Source organism: Lycium barbarum, chromosome 11, assembly GCF_019175385.1.
Source record: "Lycium barbarum isolate Lr01 chromosome 11, ASM1917538v2, whole genome shotgun sequence".
In the NCBI taxonomy this organism is placed as follows: Eukaryota; Viridiplantae; Streptophyta; class Magnoliopsida; order Solanales; family Solanaceae; genus Lycium; species Lycium barbarum.
The window spans coordinates 93,060,735-93,066,734 of record NC_083347.1 but is presented as its reverse complement, the minus strand read 5'-3'; positions in this window follow the sequence as shown (position 1 = coordinate 93,066,734).

Here is a 6,000-nt window from a genome sequence, read left to right as displayed (position 1 = left end):
CAACTTCAAGTTGGAGGTCAAATTGAAGGTTACTTTCTAGTTAGAGGTTAATACTATAGGGATTAAAGGTTAGTTCTTAGGTTGCACCTTGAATTTGTAAAGGCTCACCGTTGTAGTGGAGTTTTAGGGAAAATCCTACAGAGGTGTAGGTCATGGTTTTTATTGCCATTGTGAACCAAGTGATTTCCACATAAAATTCTCATGTTCTTTAGTTACATGTTGTTTATGTTCTGCAAGACGCTAGCATAGAACAGGTAAAGTAATGTGCTCCATGCTTAGGCAAAAATTGGATATTACAAGATAGGAAGTAGGTCGTGCAACCCAATACGATAATAGATAAAGACAATCACAAACAAATCCAAGTACGGTCTGAAGACACCGTTCATGAAGTCCATAAAGGCTATTGGGGCATTTGTCATGGTAAATGATGTAACTAGCTCATAATGACCATAACAGGTCCTAAAGGTTGTCTTGGAGATGTTTTTCGCCCTAATCTTTAACTGGTGATAACCGGACCTCAAATATATCTTAGAGAAGAGTGATACACCCTGAAGATGGTCAAATAAATCATCTATAAGGGGAATGGGATACTTGTTCTTAATCGTAACCTTGTTCAACTATCGAAAATCGATGCATATATGCATAGTCCTATCCTTGTCCTTCACGAATAGCACTAGAGCACCCTAAGGGGAAACACTAGGTCTAATGAACCCCTTACTCAACATATCATGTAACTGTTCCTTTAATTCCTTTAACTCCGTTGGTGCTATCCGGTATGGTGAAATAGAGGGCTTGGTGCCCGGATCCAAATCAATACAAAAGTCAATGTTAGGATACGGTAGAACACCTTGTAGATTTGTGAAAACACCTCGGAAAACTCCCTCACTACTGGCACCGACTCTAGTGGAGTAGTATCGACACTAGTATCCTGAATATAAGCTAAATAGGCCAAACACCCCTTCTCAACCATCCGATAAGCCTTACTAAAAGATACCACTCTCTTGGGCGCGTGACTAATAGCACCCTTCCACTACAACCTAGGAACTCCTGGCATGGCTAACGTAACTATCTTGGCATGATAGCCCAAGATCGCATGATAAGGGGACAGCCAATTCATACCTATAATAATATCAAATCTACTATGTCTAGAATAATCAAGTCAGCCTAAGTGTCAAACCCCATCAAAGTAACCACACAAGATCAATACACTCGATCCACCACTATAGAATCTCCAATCAGAGTAGAAACACTAACAGGGAAATCAGGCTACTCATCTAGCATATCTAGATCAAAGGAGTAGACACAAAATAGTATAAGGATCCTTGATCAGATAATGCCATAGTCGACCGACGACAAACCGAAATAGTACCTGTAATGACTACATGAGAAGCCTCTGCCTCTGGTCTACCTAGAATTGCATAGCACCGAGCACGACAACCCTCGACTTGAGAACTTCAGCGACCACCCCGACGGCCTGAAAAGTACCTCCTGAAGCTACCACCTGAGTCCTTTCGAGTCGAAGGGGATAAGTTAGCCCCCTCACAAACTTCCAAATCCTCTCGACCTCATCAAGAAAAATAGTTAGGGCATGATGAGACATTGAGTGAAACCTCATCTCATAATTAGTTACAGACATCTGATCCTGCTCTAACTTATCAAAATGCTTTCGCATTTTGTCACGCACCGAATCATGTCCTAGGCGTAACATGGCACTCTGTGCCTAACTGCATGTGACCGAGCAAAACCATAGGCTGGCTGAATCAACATGTGATACCAAGACATGGTAAAAGAAGAAAATAATACTAAGACATGCTGATCTACTAAAAGTCTGGCGAAAATATATTAAAAAATTACGAAAATACAGTTTAAGCCTAAAACATCTGAAATAAATGCCAATCAAGGCTAACACATCGAAATCTGCTAATACAGTTTAAGTCTATTGTTCATAGCTCAAACCACACTGCTCCGGACTTCCAAATACGATCTACATTATTCTCATTTAAGGTCTATATTTTGTGATCACTTAGTTAAAATTTGGGCTCGATCCAACGGTTAAATTAGCGGAAAACATCAAAGGAAGCTGGCTGGTGGGAGGGAAATTTACAGCAGAATTATTAGGGTTTTGCGTTTGATGGAGTGCATCTAAATCAATCCTATTTCATGATTGTACCAACCATTAAATGTCTAAAACATAATAGTAACTCCATACAATCCATTAATGATTGAAGGGCTTACCTTTTTGAGGAAATCCCAAAGCTTCATTCCAAATTCGACCTTGAATGGATTTTTTTCCAAAATCTAGCGATTCCAAAAAATTATTCGGTATTAATCTAGTGTTAACTTAATATAATTGACATAGCGATTTGAATAACAACTCACCTTAGGTGCTTGGTAGCAGCTCTGGTAAGAAATCCTTACATAAAACGTTTTAGGTTTTGATTTATAGGTTAATCATAAAGGTTTGGGCTTTAAAACCTAATCCTACAAGAATCGAGATTTTCATTTTACACATCCTCAGTAAATCGGCCATAACTTTTTGTACCGAACTCTATTTGATGTGGGCCTTATATTGATAGAAAGGTATTTCAATAGGCTACAACTTCCATATTTTGGGTGTTCTCCAATTCTCAATTGATTTTCACGAAATCAGTCTGGAAGACGGACTTGCTGTAAACTTAGCCGATTCTATCGAATCTTAAGCACCTTGCTATTAGCCACCTTGCGACGATCATATCTCCTTGCTCTGATCTCCGATTGGCCTAATCCTTATATGTCTGGAAAGGTACCTCCACGTGCTACAATTTTCATTAAGGAACCATTTCATAATTCTCAATTAATTAAGGGGTTATGGTTGCCTAAAGTAGGCCTCTCGGCCACTTTCGTAAAACGTTCAAACCTTCAAATTTCCACTGAAACTCTAACGATACGAGTCTAACCTTTGTTGTAAGATATGGGGCGTAACATTATCTCCACCTTGGAATCATTCATCCTCAAATGATTGTCTTAGTTATAATTGCGACTAATTTTGAGACTCCACGAAAACTTCGACAGAGTTTACTCTGTAACGTACACTTGAAACTAACTAGCTGAGACACGTGATCACTGAATAACATTAACATATTCTTACTGAACTGAATGTCTATCGAACTGACTGAATACTGAGCTGGCATGAATACGTGAGTACTGGACTGACATCTGAGTACTAAGCTGGCATGAATATCTGAGTGTTGAACTGACATGAATATTATAAAATGAGATCTGAATAACGTATTTGTCTGAGGATAAAGAACCATTATGAGGTTTTCCTTTGTGCCTAGTCATTTCTGAAAGGATTTCAAAGACTTCGCCGTAAACTGAGTACCATGACCTGACATGATGGACACTACAGTCCTATGAAATCTTACAATGTTCTGGATATGTAACTTGGCTTGATCTTCTGTTGAATCTGTAGTTTTCACTGTTATGAAATCCATTTTTATCATCTCCCATTTCCAAACTGGAATGTCTATGCTCTGTGCCAATCCACCAGGCATCTGAGCTCGGCTTGCACTTGCTGACAATTCAGACACTTGGCCACAATGTCTAGGACATTCCCTTTTTTTCATGTCATTCCACTAATAAATCTCCTTAAGATTATGATACATCTTTCTGGAACCTGGGTGGATAAAATACCTGGAATTATGGCTTCTAAAGTGATTCTCCCCCTCTAAGTCCATCCACATCTAGAACACAAAGTTTTCTTCTATACCTCAGTGTACCATCATCTCCCCCGTGTTCAAAAGTCGTAGTCTTATGCTTGTGAATCCCCTCTTTCAGTTGCAATAAGTAGGGATCATCAAACTTCTCTTCTGCACTTCGAATACTAAAGAAGAATAAACCTTGTTTTGGACAACAACTCTACTATTTTCAGAGTCCAAAACTCGAACTCCTAGTTTGGCTAAGCGGTGAACTTCTTTCACCATAGCTCTCTTGTTTGCCTCAATCATGAGCTATACTTCCCATACCCGATTTCTATTTGAGGTACTTCCTGAAAGCACTTATAGTATTATCGTGAGCTAAGTCTTTGACAAGCACCCTGAAGATTAGAGTCTCGTGAAATGGCAATACCATTGTAACATATAACTGGGCATGATCTTATTTCTGGACGTAAGTCGATCGATGATCCTTCTACTCCCTTAGGGTTTCTTCTACATACGAGGCATATTCCTTATGGAGACTATCTTGTTATGCCATCCTAACTGAACTAAGGTCCTTCATATCTCATGCTAACCCTTTTGGTTTTTAGATATACCATTGGACTTACTAACTATTTACACATCTCCCTCTTAGCACACATGCTAACATCTTATACTTGCGAATTCTTCTCCTTTGTTGGGATCCAATTAACTTTCCTTATCTTCTATAATTCCTTTGTACTCGACAACACTGATGACTTCTTTTTTTTCGACTCACTTCTGAGCAAATCTTACTAAAAAATAAATTACTTATATGGACGGGTTGATATTATACTCATAACTAGCACAGTCTGTCTTAACGACTTAACTGTGCTCACATTGTAAATCTTAGGGAAACCTCTTTTCGACAACTCTTAAAGGCTATTCTTCTGTAGTTTGCTCTCTTACGACTTAGCTAATTGTTTTTCCACTAATCACTATACTCCGAATTTAACTTAAGCCCTTGATTACTAACACACATTTGGATGTATTGGAACTTTCAACCACTTAAGGTGTTCATCTGACTAAGGAAATCAAATCGTACCTCTACTAGTTCTGCTGAAATTGCTAATGCATTGTATCTACTCAAAACTTACTTACTATTTTTCTGTTAATGACCTGCTAGCTTCATATTTTCTTATTCTGCTCTGAATACTAAAGTTAAGCATAAGGTTATTTCTAGCTCCCTCATCATCCGATGCTATTCTGTGGTCGTATACTCTCTTTTCTGAACTATAGACTTGGATCAGACTTAAGAAACTTTCATCTATCTTATATGAAAAATTGGAACAACTAGCCCCAATCTTTTTATACATTTCAAAATCATATCAGACTATATTCATCTGGGACAAACACTTACTCACATCTTCTTATCTCATAATAATATTTACTTCTTATAGTAACTTACTACCTTTGTACTCTCTAAATCTGATCTGACTAAACTTAAACAAAGTAAAACTATTCACGAAAATTTAATAACGTCCGCTCATGGTTTTCATTTCATACACCATGTCTTTTATTCACGGGCATAGTTCATATGAAAATATCATATGTGGAGATAACTGGGGATGCCTCTATGTCCTGACGACCTGCTAAAGCATACAAGCTGTCCTAACTGTGACTTGTGTTACCAGACTTAGCTATATTTTTATTGGCTGTGCTTGAGAATTAAGAGGAGCCGCCGAAACACAGATCAAGGCCCGAACGATACACCCCTTGGTGTCTCCTATCACACTTGTTGCATGTAAGATTCTGAAAACTTCTGTGGCTCACACTGGTCTGTCACTGAGAAGCTGCTGCTCTTAAACTCTGTTTCTAGTTGAACTGACCTTTCTAATCATATCTAGACCTCGGGACTAGTGCACTGGCTACATATGGAGTGGGTGCTGATGACCTCCTGTAGAAAACTGTATGCCTCCACCTCTCTGAGATCCTCCATGATTTTCATTTCCAGCAGACTTAGCTCCTTTACTGATTTTTCTGTTATTCTCTTCATGTCGTCTCTCGTTCTTATTTCTCAAGTGCATCGTTATTATTGAACTCCCAAATTCATTAAACTACACCCCTTCTCAAGTGACGTACACTTTATTCCACTTATAATATCACCTCAAGTCTCATTCGTTACCAGCAAGTACTTCACAATTGTACCCCTATGGGTAATCATCCTTAGTTGGACCTTGAATTCCATACTTTTCGTGTGCGCATTCGAAGCGTACGTAATTCGATAGGAAGATAAGGTCACTTACGGATCTAAGCTTCATGGCACGATCTAAAGTAGAAAAAATGA